Genomic DNA, 16,070 nt, shown 5'->3' with positions numbered 1-16,070 from the left:
AGTTTTCTAATCCACATCAGCTCTGACGGTGATTGAGACGGGACTCCGGATGGGTGTAAGTAAGAGGTCGAGAGTTCGGAGTTGAACACTGTGACTGTGGAGAGCCCAGATAATATCAGCTCAAACCACACAGAATGACTGCAGTTTACACTTAGTGTGGCTTAGAAAAAAGTCCAAGTACTTCCATTATTACTTGTAGAAACACTAACAAAACAACCTCTGGGTTTGATAAAGTTGTGCTATGAATGCACACCAAGAAATGATTAGAGACTAAATGTTTTATCACAATCTGTCATTTCATTTAAATATTAGAACCTTATGTTGTATAAACTGTATCTTGTAACACCTATTTGTTAATTAACAGTATTAAAAATACATGAAGAGATATTAAATATGTCAAATAGAAATTATGAAATAAATACTAAACTCCTACAAAATTTATTAAACAAAATTATAAATATTGATAATAGTTAAAATTCTGTTTTCTTGATATGACAAAACCCACGTACTCTTCTTTCTAACGTATTTAGCTGAAAACAATATTCTGTTAAATGTAGGAACTTGATGTCTCTGGATATGTCCTTGCATAGTAAATGACATACTGGATCACCTTCTGTCTTGTCTGTGGACCTGTGGCAGGCACATGACCTAATTCCAAGGGTGCAATAGAGGGTTAGAGGTATAGGTTAAGAGAAACATTTGTAAGACTTGAAAAAGCCTATAAAATTATTACATGCCTTGGTTTCTCTGAAACAGAATACTGTGTATTCAGCCTTTGAGGGAGCAGCTGCTTACACTGCAGCATGTATAAGCCACTTCATAACTGATGTGCTCTGGCTCAAATTTAAAAAAATATTTTCTTGGTTTTGACTTCTCATTACAATTTGAGATAGAAAACAATTCCAAACTCTAAAAAAAACCTTTACAGTAAAACTACTTCTTGTCCAGATCCACCTCACAATGCTCTTTCTCTGCTTGTGGAAAAGAAATCACAAAAAAAAAAAAAAAAAAAAAAAAAAAAAAATTTAATGCCAAATTAAATGTTCAACTGTGTTTTTTGTTTGTTTTTTTTTTTTTTTTTTTTAATAATTATTATTATTATTATTAGTTTTCTTAAATTAGGTTACAGTTCCAGGATAAAAATGTGTTTGTGTTGTACTGCCTTTTCACTGCCCAGGCTGCCCTTCCTGTGTGAGCAGACTCTTTTTGTGCTAAGTCAGAACGTGCTTGCACTAACCACTCAGTTGTGCTGAAGGGGTGATCCTTCGGTACAGAAAGTGCAGAGTGGCCTGTGCTGTGTACAAATTTCTGCCTACCCAGGGAATTGCAAAGTATGGTGTCCACCTGCTTTGCTGGATGGAGCTCAATTACTTCAACTGTGAAATCTGATTTTTCCCTGGAATAAAATAAAAAGACATTAGGAATTAGCTGTAAACATTCGTTCCCTATGATTTGAAGAGTCATGAAGGATCTAGGGTTCTCTGATTATTTTTCCATGCTTGAAATTTGTGTCTTGTGTTCCAAACAGTTGTGCTTGCATTGAGGATATATACATTTTCTTTGTTTTCCATAACACCGTGAGAAATATAAAAAGTTTATTCCCCTGACGGATTTTTAAAGTCTTAGAAACCACCCTGTCTTTCAGAAAGGGCTGTTGTGAGACAGTTTATCAGAACCATACTCATCAAGGAACAAGCAAAAGGGGCCAGCACATCCCGGAGGCTAGAGGTGCTTTCTCTAGCATTAGCTGCTTCTTCCACTTCCCTTTCTGGCAAAGTGGTTTGAATGTGGTGGTCACTGATAAGCATTTTCTCATGGTAAGATGTAATGCAGCACACAAGCTGCAGGGTAGTCTGACTCCTTTCCTCTTAGTAACCTTTATCTTCAGAAGAGTGAGAAGCTATTAAACTAAGGTGGAAAGGGAGAGCAGCTGTGACAGGAGAAGCTTGGAGAACAACCTGACTAAGCTATGGTGGCTGGGGAAGCAGCTATGTTGGAAGCATGGCTCATGACTCAGAAATGCTGACAGGGTGAGGCTCCTGACTCCCAACCAAGTGGAAACATGTCCTCCACCCAGATGAAGTAAGCAAACTTATCGGGAAGTGCTTGCCACTATGGTTTGGCTCCATATCCTCAACATCACAACCCAGCAGGGGTAGGCTGGGTTTGGTGGGGGTGGATGTAGAGGGACCAGGACAGGGTGACGGGGTGGGGTGGGTGGGCTGGGACAGAGCAGGGATGGCGATAGGTCTGGTGGGGAAGGCAGGACATCAGGGAGTGGGGTAGGGTTATGGAGATGGAACAGGAGAATAGGTAGCCACGGGACTAGCTGCCTGCAGCAGGCAGGGATTTGTGGAGGGCAAAGGCAGGACCTTGTGCAGCCCTGAGCAGAGGCTTGGGCAACTGGTGGGGACAGTAACATGGTCCTGGGCAGCAGTGAGGTCGTTGGCAGGGTTCTGTGAATCTATCGGTGTAGAAAGTAAGGTGTAGTTGTTGGGGTGGGAAGTAAGGTCTGTGTCATCTGGTGTGGTGGCAGACAGGGCTTGGTGGGGGTGCGAGCAGAGCCGTGGTGTGGTGGCAAGGAGAGGAGGGTGGCCCAGCAGCTGGCTGGGGACATCAGGCAGGGGTCTTGTCAGATGGTGGAGATGGTGAGGCAGCAGCCATGGACCTGGGCAGCTGGTATGGACAGAGAGAGCTTTTTCCTCCATTTCAGGTGAACTATTTCAGCTCAGTAAGCTATTAATTCAGAGATCTGAAACAACCCAGAATTTGGAATAACACAAAATTTCTTTCCTCTTCCAAATAAGTAGATGTAGAAGGTGAGAGCTACTAATTCTAAAACTTCCAAGGCGTGGTTAGATATGCAAAACCAATCACCTCTAGTTACTTACAAATTATATTACCTTTGCTAGTGAACCATAAAATTTTTAAGATTGAATGTTCTGATAAATTGACCATTTTCTGATCCACCACACTTGAAATACATTTTAGTTAATTAAACCAGTTGCAAAGTACTACCATGGTGTTTACAATTTATGATTAAGGTGACTCTAACACAGTGAATAAAAAGTTATGGGAAATGAGACAAGCAATTAATTTTAATATGATAAAAATGTAAACATGAAAAAATTTGAACATATTTCCATTAAACCACGTTATTTAAATATAGATATTTATGGTGCATCCTCTTGGTATTCATTTTAACCAGTCTTAATCAGACTAAGGGATGGAACTGTTTTCCTGATCCTGATGTAATTGAAACCAGTGAAGGAGACAACTCAAGTACACTTAGAAAATAGTCCTAGTAGTCTTAAGCTTTTCTGTCTTCTAATTTTAAGACTTAATTTAGAATGGTTGTTTAAATTATCCTGCATTTCTTCTCTCACTTTTCAGTGAAAATGATCAATTTGGTGTTGTGTATTTTTCCTCACAAGACGTGAAATCCTTGTAATATTATAGGTACTGTTCTGCATGTTAAGTGGCAATCTAATTTCACTGCCACTGCATACAGCAAACTTATCTTTCCCCCCCCCAGGAGCTCTCTTGTTCCCTCAATCTCTATTCTGTGCAATTAAAAATTACTTAGGGTCAAGATACAAAATCAAAACTACTTTTTCAGGGCATGCCACTAGAATTTGTTGTTTATAAAGGGGATATTAGTGGAGTCTAGCCTCAAGTCCCTTAAAATATTATCACTGAAGTGTGTTTAAACATGCATTTCATTTATCCTGGTCTAGTATTAATCATTTGTTTATAATGTAGCAGCTGACTTCTAATTGAAATAGGATATATGTTCCATAGGGTGACAAATTGCATGCCTATTTGTTCAGGTTGTGATGCAGTTGCCCATAGCTAGACCTATGCTTTGAGTAGGAGTTTCAATCGGATGACCCCCTGAAGATCTCTTTCAAACGGGACTATTCCGTGCCTGCTTTTGATTGTTGCTAATGTTACACAGACAGTACAACTTGCAGGATAAGTGAAAATCTACTTTCTTGTTCTAAGGTCTCATCAAGTCTGTATTTGGTGGCACAAAGCTGCAACTGAGGGCCAGACCTGTCTTACAGACCATTAGTAAAGTGAGGAAAATGAAGGGGAGGGAAATGGGAAGAGAAGGGAAATGAAGGGGAGGGAAATGGGAAGGGAAATGAAGGGGAGGGAAATGAAAGGAAGGCAAGGCAAGGCAAGGCAAGGCAAGGCAAGGCAAGGCAAGGCTTGGGGGGAACTAGTTACATTCTTCAGATATTAAATTAATCAAATATTATATGTTAAAAGGTATCTCTAGGGAGGCTGAAGGCAGTCTTCACAAAGATGCACAATGACAAGTCAAGAGGCAACAGACAAGTTGCCTCAGGAAATTCTGTCTGGATGTAAGGGAAAAATGCTTCACTGTGAGAAGAGTTAATATTGAAATAAGTTGCCCAAAGTCATGGTGGAATTTCCTTTCTGGAAACAGTCGAGATGCAGCCTGACATATGCAGGGCCATCCTTTCCCACAGAAATTTGGGCAGAAGGCTCTCTGGAGGTCCCTTTCAGCCCCGGGAGCACTTTGTGGTTTTGAGCTCTCACCAGTCTGTCTTTCTCAGGAGAGCCAGCAGATGGCATGGTTCAACAGCCGTAAAAATCTGCAAGTGGTAGTAAGTTGTATTGCATACCTACATAAGTCCTAAAAATAAACATGTTGATTTAGGAAAAAAGGGGTTAATAAGAACCACTTCTACTTCAGAGAGTGGTGTTCAGCATATCTGGGAAAAAAAAAAAAAAAAAAAAAAAAGTTTATTTTGTGGTAAATTTTGTATCAAGGGTGTATTATATCTCCATGTGCCCAAGCCAGCTAACATGACGCCATTCTGGTAGGCATTCCTGGCATAGAGTTAGCCCTGTATCTTAATGGTGATCTTCCCTGTCTCTCCTTTTCTGTCAGGAAGGCCATCTGACCTGTTAAGGAGCACCTTATACGTGCCGTATAGGTAGCCATTGTCATGGCCTCATGAACGTATATGAGATTGTTGAGTGGATGAAAGACATGGGCCCTCCAACACAGCAGAGACATTACGGGTTGGTCCTCAGAAAGGTGCACCACCAATCATCAGTGGGACCAGGACATGGGACTCTAAGGAGAGAAGGCATTTGGGACCTTGCTGATAGCAGTTTAGCCCATGTCTCATTCCTGATGAGTGTCTGATGAGTCTTTGGGAAAAACAAAGACAAGGAACAGGCTGCACTCTGTGTGTGATTGTCTTCGTGTGAACAGAAATGGTTGTTAGAGAAGATTAGGCTCTGTCTATTTTTATTGTTGATTAATTATACTGTTCGTGTTACTGTACTCTGATACAAGCCATGAATATATCAAAATAAATGTAACAAGACAAACAAATTCAGTTGATGCAAAACACTTCTGGTTAAGTAATATTTGCCTCAGTAAACAGATATGGATGAGAACGTGAGTAATTACAGTGTACCACATTCAGGTACAGCCGGCACAAGTGAATGTTGCAGCTGGGAGGTTTTCCCTAGCTCTTGTCAGCTTCCTTGTGTGCATTACCTTAATCTTGGAGAGGAGTTCGTGGAAATGAGCAGATGTGTAATATAAATGTTTTTTTATAAGATGATGACTACTTGCATCTGAAGACTTTGTGATTACTATCAGTTTAGAAATTTTAGCCGAGTTCTTAGAGTAAAAGCTTATTTATCTTTTTAGTATTGGACTTTATAGTACTGAAGTGCTGTTGCTTATAATTAGAGGACAAAGATGCAGTTTGAAGATGCTTAATATGATGAAGTAGCAATATATTTGTATAAATGTTTGAGGGGGGACAAACTGAGCTGGGAAAAGTGGCATTTGACTGATTAATGGTGGTAGTGGGGTGAATTTGGTGATGCATGTTTAAAATAAATTCAGAAACAATATTCAAAGGACTTAGTGCTAAGCCCTGGAAGCCCACCCTTGTAGCCCACCCTTGTAAGACAGTGGTCAAAGTATTAATTTTGAAGCGTGGAAGGAAAAAGAGCACCTTTCCTTAAGTTATTTCTTTGCCAGGTTTGGGAGTGGAATTTGAAACGTGGTCTTTTCTTTCCTGTGGAGCTCATTTTGCCGTAGGCTGCAGGGGATTCAGGGTGGTTTCTTCTTGTCTTTGAAACTGCTTCTCTGAAATATGTACTGGATTAAGAGCTGAAACCAAAACCTCTCCAAAGAATTCATTAATCACCACCACAGTGTCAGTCTCCTTCTCTGTGGCTAGTAGTTGTCTGGGTACTGGAAATGGTGGAAATGGATGAATGTAATGGTTAACCACTTTTGCTTAGAGTAGGAGACAAAGCTTTAGTGCAAACTTTTACTCACAGTGAAGCAGAGAAGAATGAATTGCACTCTTCTGCAAAGGTGACAAGTTGTGCTATGGAGGACATTAGAGCCATTTTGGGGCTGTTCCTCTGTCTGTATGAATTTAGCCTTGTGTATTATAAACGATGCCCACAATAAGTATCTTAAAATGATTGGATTTTGTTTGTTTGTTTGTTTTTAATATTATTTTTGCCAAAATCACAATTTTTCAAAGTTTTGCATTAACAGAAATGAATTTTATTTGTATTTAACCACAAAACCAGGGATCTTGAGTCTTGGAAACATTGTAACTGTGTTGATGTGGTGCTTCTCAGCAAGGCTAATGAGCCCACAAACTGTGGTTCTGGTGTAATTATGTTGCTGTTTGTTCTGGAGCTGATTTGTTGCATGACAGTCTGAGGATCTTTGTGCCATACTCCACTGCACAGTGTAAGGGTGTCCTCCGTCATCTTAATGTCTTCCTTATGTCTCGCTCATGCTTTTACTTTGAAAAATTACTGCTCCCATTCCTCTTAATGTTTAGTGCTTACTGAATTTAGCAGACAAGGTGGGGCTTCAAAATTGAGTCAGTTAAATGAGTTGGTGGAAATTTACAGCAGCAGAGGTTGTCTAGTGGCCAGAAATGAAGGCCAAATGGAGAAGGACAGAACATTTCAGTCTAGCTTCATCAGGCGGGTAGAGTCTGTCAGGTCACTTACAACCATGTGCTGAAGTTGGGAGCTCTTTGCCCTGGGAGTGTTGGAATTTCAGGAGGTTTGTTGTCAGTCTGATAACATCAGAGCTCCAACACCAGGATCCAGCCATAGTAAAGGGTCATGCAGAGTAACATATGGTTATTTTCAATCTAAATTCCCCTTAATGTAAAAATAATGCCATTGAATAAGGCCCAAAGTGAGAACCGAAAAGGGGGAGGAGAGGAAATAGGATACATCTTCAGAAATGTAATGCAGTGTACAGGGAACACACTCACTGTGGATACATACACTCTTCCTGTGATATATGTGTCCACCCTTCCACGCTCATGTAAAGATGGCAGCGCATGTGCACAACAGCAGCACTTTCTAGTGGAAGAAAAAACCTTGATCTGTACTTTCACTTACGTGTGTTTTTTTGATCTTTAAAATATATGAAATGACACAATAATTGAAAGGGCTTGCATGTGGTCCCTGTTTACTGAATTGAACATTTGGATCTGAGTTCAGTGCAGCCAGGATACTGACGTCATCTGTATAAATGAAGGGATGCAGATATCTAAGCAAAAATACCCAAAGAGCTCAGAGTTGGGCTTGGGGTTCCTTAGTGTTAAGCGAGGTATAACCATAGAGGTAGGCAAACAGAGCTTTTAGTCCTAAAACCACAAGCAAAGAACATTATTGCTCCATTATTGCTCTTCAAAATGCACTGTTTTGTTCCTGGAGTGATACTGCTGTTTTTGTTCTATTCCTTTATGAAACACCATTTGAAGACTTTAAAAGCTTAGATTTCACTTTATGGTATTCATGTCTTTCCAGACATTCTGTGCATGTTAACAATCAAATTTAACCACTCCTGTTGAATCTCTCTGGACTACATCAATGTCCTTTCTCTAAAAAATTGCCAAATATTTCACAGAGGATTATAAATGTTTTAAAAGAACTAGATTTAATTCTTCCTTCTTGTTTATTTGTAGCCATTTGTTTGTATTGGTAGTTCATGAGTCTTCCTCACACCCAGTCACTCTCTATGTGTTTGTGTAATATATGGGGTTCAACTTTCATGACCTGTGCAGCAAATTTAGGAAGCAATTCTGTGGTTAGGCTCAAACTCTAAATGAGATTCATTAGGTACAAACTAAAGGTGAGACAAGAAAATGTTCTGAATCTCACACAAATGAAAACTACACAGTGCTGCACATTGTTGATGAGGTTTGAAATAAAGTGCAACATCCCACTATCTGGCTTATTTGAACTTGAATTGTGAATGTGAGTTGAGACTAAGTTGCGTAATGGCTTTGTCAAACCAAAATGTTTGCATTTGTACAGTCAGCCTCTGAAAGGAATCCTGGCATATTCTGTGTTACAGATCTTCCAACCAAAACGTTGAAATACATGGAATTAGTGCTTAAGATAATAATGACCTTTATGACCTATTCTGAGTCAAATTTGAGCCATGACAACTCAGAGTAGTGAATCTATGAACAGATATACTGAGCAAGGGGCCAATCACTAACATATCAAGCCACGCATTCTTTGCATCGGAGAGATCCTTTGTTATTTAGATATGACTGCTTTATGTAAAGTGCTGCAGTAAGGCTAAATGTTAAATCTCAAGATTCAGATAATAGCAATAAAGAATCTAGAAAGGGTTGCTTGGGTTTATTCTTAACTAGTAGAAACTGTTGACTTTTCTGATTTCTTCTTGTCATAAGAATAACTTACTGATGACTATTCAAATTGTGATTTTTATAGAGTAAAAATACTAGCTGTCTGATACCTCTGTATCCGAAGTTTACAGACTTCACTTAAAAGGAAATTTTACACTTAGAAGATGAAAACAAGAGTCTATGGAGAGAGAAGCCTTTGTTATTGACTGATCTAAACACTTCCTGATGCATATGCCTCCTGAGAACATGTATAGCTTTGGTGGAAGGAGGGAATACCCTTGGCTGTGGCTACTAATGGCTTTGATAACACTTCCTAGAATCTGAAAGGTTTCATATTTTTCATTAAACCATTGTTTCCAGTGGGGATTATTTTAGTGTATCAGGCTTACAATTTAAATCAGGGGACACTGAAGAAGATGCTGAGTACAAGGCCAGGAGCTGAATTACCACTCTTCTTACCAATACCATCTCCAAAGATCTGAATTATGGTTTAAATTTGTCTTTGTAAAAGTGCTGGTTCTGGAGGAAACATCTGTCTGAGACCTTGGCAGCGTGTAAACAAAGTTTACTTACATTCAAAATCCAGATCAAGGCACTGGATTTCAGCTGGCTAGGAATGCTGAGTTGGTTCATAGCCTCCTGTCTCCTGAAGCCATGTTGTGCTCAAACCTTTTGCAGGCTACAGCAGAGAAGTAGCTCTATGTTGGAAGAACAGCAGTCAGCTGTGCAAAGGCTGATAGGCCTTCAAAGCACATGGCTATGCAATACTAGCTAGAGCCTTGCATACTGGCGTAGTTCACTGCTAGTCACGGACAGTGGGCACCCTGCTAGGAGGATACTGCTTACCTCTTTCTCTTTAGACTCTAATTACCAAGTAACTGGCTTCTGGTTAACTACAGAAAACTCAGAACTTGGGAAAACAGAAACAAGTCTGTCTAAAACAACTGGATGAAGTTCATGAACATTCAGAAGAAAAACACCATTTCTAATAGCATACCTTTTTCTGCATGAGCCTCGTTTACAAAAAAGGAAGCTGAGGTAAAGGAGAAAATGATCTGTGTAAGATCACTGAGATTACTTTCTCCTTGGTGGAGCCTGTTGCTTAGTGGCTCACCGCTGAACTGATTTGACTCACTAGAACAGCAGAAGTGTCTTCATTTTTTGCCAGGTTGTTTCTGTGCATTGCGTAAGTTACACTGGCTCACAGAGAACTCTGATGAACAACGTAAAAGCTGGCACAACCAAGGTAACAGGGAGTGTGCAGCTGGCAAGAGCAAGCTCTTATGGTAGTCCACCACGCATCATGAAATTGCTTCCACCATAGTGCTGGCAGCAGAGCATAGTAAAGAAGAGCACGTGCTCTCAAATTCATTGATATGGTTGATGTGTTTATTCCATCTGGAAGTGGATAAAGCCAATGTCTTCTCTCTTAATTTTGTAATATTTTGCTTTTTTTGTGGGCATGTGTGTGTATATATAGAGAAAAGCACCTCTGTTTTGAGTTGTATTCACATTATATATACAAACTGAAGGAAAGCAACCCTGTGTCCTACCTAGTCAAGTGCAGATGGGAGTGCCGCAGATATTAAGCCTTATGCTGATGAGTCAGTCCACTAAGACATGAAATCAAGCCATTAACAAATTACTAATTTCATGTAGCTTTTTTCCTTCTAGATGTGTTGAGTCATCAGGGTTCACATTATCAAACTTGTCTTTCAAATCACAAATGCTCTTTCTGGTTTGTTTTTTAATGTAAATGAAATTTTTGTAATTCCAAAGCAGAAGGGCTACCAGAAAACAGCTAGTATTGCGAAATTCACATTAGTATGGCAAATGCAGCTGATGCTGAGAGGGAGCAGATGTGTCGCGCCAAGGCCTAGGGATTAGTTCTGGAGAGCCAGGAGCCTGGCTGAAGCCGGCTGAGATCTCAGGAGGGTGCTCTGCAGTGTGTTTTCTTTGGAGACAAGAAGTTCTTGCCCTTTCTCATCTCCTGGCTCCTCCTTCCTATTCCTGAAACCCTCTCAGTTGTACTAACATAACTGTTTGTTGTCTTTGCCATAAGATCATTGTTATGTGCTAAAAAAGAGTGCATTTTCATGGTGAGAGCTGGGAATTGTGATGCAGGGTTAGGAATAAGGAACTGAGAAGGGAGGAGATGGGAATAAGACAGGACCTTTATATGTCAGGGTTGCCACTAAGGAAGGCAAATAATGCAGCTACACCCACCAAACATTTAGAGAGAGAAAAAACACTTTTAGAGGGAATTGCAATGCAACTTCTTATCTAGCTGCTGCCTGCTTGCCTGCCCCTTCTCTTTTCCTTATAGGAAGCATCAGGGACTGAAGGACTGGGGAAATGCAGAACTGAGATTCTGGGCTGATAGAAAACCATCTCTGCCAGGTGCCAGCCAACTTCATTGCCCTGGTTCAACTGCTGTCTCAACCCACTCTTGTCAGTGAAAATTTTGATTATTTTGAATCAGCAATTTTGTTAAAAGTATTCCCCTGAAAGCATTTATTCTAGTACGTTTTTTTCAGTGGAGCTTCATGGTCACCTTTTTCTCCTGCTCAAAACCTCATCTAGAGATGGTGGGGCCTTCCTAATGTTACCCATCAGAGGAGTTTCTCTAATCCTGATGGCTCCTGCTCTTTGCCTCCACCTCCCATCCACATTCTCTAAAAGGGAATACTGTCAAAGGAGAATTAGTGTTAGACACATTGATTGGATTCTTCTATGCGAAAATAAATCTAACAAAGTAGTCTTGCTTCATTTGTACCCTGAGCCTTGTGTTGTTTCAGTGCAGCAGTATGTGTCTGTAGGAGGATGCTCGTGGGGGCAGCGACCTTTAGTTAGAAATATTGCAGTGTGCCTTCATCCCTAGACTTGGGACAACAGCTTCTTTTTCTTTTTTTTTTTTTTCCTTTTCTTCTTTCCATTCCTCTGAGGAGAACCTGTTTCCAAATTATGTTCAAAGACATGGTTTCTTTTTCTCTCGACACTGCCCCCCAAAAATATGTTCCATTGTCAAAACCACTCTCCATTTTTTAGATACTATTAAAGTTATTTTTATTCCTCCTTCTCCACCTTTTATAATCTGGCAGAATCTCCTAAACAGAAAATTATGATCTGGTTAAATCTACAGATGTTGTGGGCAGAGCATTCTGAGCTGCTGGGACACTTTTATCCTATGTGTGTAACTGATCTGGAAATTATGAAACAGAATTTATGTGTAAAACTTTCTCCAACTATTTCATGAATAGTAGTCTCCCTTTGAAGATTAAACTCTCATTCATTGCAGTAAATGCTACAATTAAAACCAGGCACTGTTTCAGGATGAAGAAGTGGCTCTGTCTGATGAACTTTATATAGCATTTGCCTTAAAGTTGGAAGATGCTTCACACATCCTTCACTAACAAGAGTAAGTGGTGAATAATGCATCTGTAAATTGTTCTAGCTGTGTATTGCATTTTAAATTGCCTGAGCATGGCTAACAGCAACCATGCTGTGAAGTTCATAATTATGGAGGAGCAGTGGGTGCTTGATGTCTTCCTCCTTGGGAAAAGTTTTGAGGATTTCTGCAAAGCAGAGGTAAAGTTTGCCTCTTATTGTTGATTTTCTCTACTGTTTTATCTAAGCAGTATTTAATTTCAGCAAGAGATCCAGAGTCACCTGTACAGAGGCATGAGACTTTTCTTTTTCTGGGCTTCTGGTAGCATTCACACTTGGATGATCAGCCTCTCTGCCAGTGTCAGCTCTCTAAAACTCACCTTAAAGAGGTGATCCAAGGGTAGCTGCATTACCAGTTCCCATAGCTCAGACACCTGGCAGTCAGTTCTTTTGAACTTCTGCACATTATGTCTAGATTGATAGGTTTAGAAAAAAAATCAAGCTAAGTCTTTTAAAGAAAAAGCTGTGTAAAGGTGTTGTAACAAAGTCTAAAGCAGCTTTAACTTTTCTGGACCTTTTCATAATATAACAGAATGAAAAGGTGAAATATAACTAGTACAAAAGTACTCGGCACAGATTTATCCATACAACTTTCCTCTTGTAGATCTCCATTCAAGGGCCTGATACAACGTGAGTTTTGTAGTGGTGTAACACCACTGACTTTTTATCACTGTGAAGTTTCAGTGGCATAAAACTAAGTGTGGTAGTAGTAAATTACCCTTTTTTTAAAAAGAATAGTTTTCCTCATGCTTTGGGGGGAATAATAAAATATAGATTTTTGTTGACTACTGATGATTAAACCATGCAAACATCACAGGAAGCATATATTAACTAAATATTTCAGTAAATTTAAGGGCAAATAAGTTTTTTCTTACACAGTGGGCAAGACAAGGCACCCAAAGTTCAGTGAACAGAGGTGGAAAATCAGTAGAGAAATAAGGCTGTTAGATTACTAGGATGGCATTGAATAAAGATGCAATATTAAAGATTACAACTCACATTGAAAATCATTGTTTTAACTGGGAAATGATAACCACTGATTTTTGTTTTGAAACTGCTTGTAGGTCTTACTATATAATTCCAGAAGTTCAAGGTAAAGGACTGGGGTGTACTGAAAACAGCAGAAGGATTAGATGGAAATTATCAGATTGTATGTAAAATAATAAATATCCTGCAAAGATTGCATTTCACTTGATGCATTGTGGACTACAAACACCATAAACCACAAAATATAGTTTTTAGAGAGCTAAAAATGTTAGCAATACCCCTGTAACTGAGTTATACATTAAAGTAACTTGTTATATATCCAAGATAAATGTTAGAAATAATTAAAGTTGAGGATTTTTGATGAAAAAGGGACAGGGTTTTACTATAACTTCATACATGAGTTGAGTAAGAATATTAATGTGGATATAATTCTGGAGATGGATTATCTGTCCTTATAATTTGATTTTCATCAACCTTTTTATGCAAATGCTGAAACAAAGTCATAACTGTATAAAATACTGCCTCATTGCAGCACGTAAAGAAATCCATGGCTGCAAAATGATACAGATATTTTTGTTGAAGTTGTGATAATTTGTGCAGACACCCTGCAAAAACTGCTTTTTAATATTTTGAGAAAGCTTTTCTTCATCTTCATAAATATAAAAATAAGTGTTCTGGACCAAATTCACCCATGGTATAAGTGAACATATCACTATTCTTCTCTGTGACATGTATGTATGAGTTTAGTCTCATGATACTGAGGCGTGTCCCTGATTTACATGTCATTTCCTTATTCCTGCCTTCCATCTCCGGGGATTTTATTTCCTCATTCAAAACAACTGCAAATTACCATCACTTTCAGTGGAGTCAGAGTGCAGCAGAATGGCTGCCATTTTCTTAATTTACTCATTTAAAGACACTTGCAACTTATTTAAAAAACAAAAACAAACAACCAAAAAAAAAACAACCCGCCCCGCCCCCCCCCCCCCCCCAAAAAAAAAAAACAAAAAAACAAAAAAACAAAACAAAACAAAAAACCCCCAAATCTGTATTCTGCAGATGTGAAGGGCCTGGATGGGTAGGATGCAGTGGGGGGAGATATAGGGTAATGTGAGTGTGTAGACAGACTGAGGAGATGAAAGAGATGGCCTGGGAGGAGGCTTGAGAAGGCCCATGAAATAGTGCAGATGAGACTAGAGGAGATAGGAGAGGTTGGCTAAAATACCCACTGCCTGGTGTGGGGGATTTTGGTATGATAGATGGAGCTTCCCTCACACGGAGAGCAAGGGAGTGTTATTTGCTGCTTCCCTTTTGCAGTAAGTATCAAACTATTTACTTACATACTGAAGTTCTGAGGCTTCCTGGAAAAATGAATGGAAACAGTAGGCAATGTCTAAAAATATGCATACATATATTGGAGCAGCTTGATTTCTGGAGGCCTGACTTGTGGTTTATAAATGCTTAGGATGGGCTGTACTGAGGCTTTTTCTTGGAATAGGGGGACAGAGACTTTTTGATAATCGCTGTCTGTGTCAGTCCCTGTATGAGAGATCATATTTGGTTTAATGGTGACTTAAGTTTTTCTCAAACTACAACTGCTTTATGTGAAGTTGAGTTGGAGAAGAGATAGCACAGCACCATTTTGTAGCTTCAGATGTTGGGGCTTATCTGAGGTGAACAAAAGCAGGTGGAGAAATGCATAAGCCTACACCCTCCTTTTGCAGCTGAAACCAACTGAGGCCCAGAGATGCTTGGCCAGTAGAAGGTATTCCTTCTTGCCTCAGCAGTTACAGTCCAGATAACCAAGGAGTTCAGCAGCTGGTTCACCAAGATTTAATTTGCAGTTCTTTGAAAACCTCAGAGTGAGAATTATATGCTTGTAACAATAGCCAGACCTGCACACTCCTTTGCAGAAATCTTGGCAGTGCTTTCCTCAATATGTCACTGCAGGAAAAATTGACCATAGCTTGTGCTGTGGTGCTTCTCCTCCTGCATTCTTTTTTTTTTTTTGACTGTCCTCATTGAAGACAGTCCTAGCAAAATGTGGATTTTTTTGTAATAAAAACTGTGATGTGCATGTTTAAGGTCCTAGCTTATTTCTTCTGTTCTTTCTCCTGTCCTAGAAACAAAACAACAACAAAAAAAAAAAAAAAAGAGGAAAGTTCAAAGGTGTAGGAATAGAGAAAGCAGAAAAGGTGGAAAAGCCTAATAAAAAGAAAAGAAACAAGGAAAGGAGGAAAGGAGAGGGATGAAGAGAACAAAACCAAAAAGTGTAATTTTTCATATCAGGTATAGAAACCACACAAATTGACTTCAGCTGCTTGCTGCAGTGGAGCCTATTCTATTATAGTGTGCATTTTTAGTTTTAGTGCAAAGTATTTGGGTTTGTGATTATTTTGAATGCAGCTAGCACTTGTTGAGGTAATCTGTATCCCTAGTTATTCAAGGTAACTTAACCATTAGAGGTTTTGTGGCATATGAAAATTTCTGCAGACACGCGACTAAACTGAAGTCAAGCTATTTACAGGTAAGGGATCCTTGACAGAAAGGAGTACTTGATATTTAAGAGGCTCCATCTGCCTCCTTATGTGAATTAATGAAGACTTTGCAGCCTAAAAATACTGCACGTCTTTGTTACTGCATCTCTCTGGTATGTTGCAACCAGCTGTTGAAGTCAGCCAAAGTATTGTACTCTGCCCTCATGAATGTATCATATTTACATTCCAGATGAATTCTCAACATGTCATGCTTTACTGAGAATCTTTAGATTTCAGCTGCTTAAATCTCCACCAGCAGTGAATTGTCATGCTTTCTTGATCTGCTAATGCTGATTAACATTTTAGTGGTATTTTTCCACGCACTATTTCGACACAGAAAAATCAACAGATAATAGATATGAAGTGTTTGTTTACCTAACTTACCTTCAAATCA

Source organism: Tyto alba, unplaced genomic scaffold (assembly GCF_018691265.1).
Source record: "Tyto alba isolate M040663 unplaced genomic scaffold, T.alba_DEE_v4.0 Super-Scaffold_14, whole genome shotgun sequence".
Taxonomy (NCBI): Eukaryota; Metazoa; Chordata; class Aves; order Strigiformes; family Tytonidae; genus Tyto; species Tyto alba.
This window is presented reverse-complemented; position numbering follows the sequence as displayed.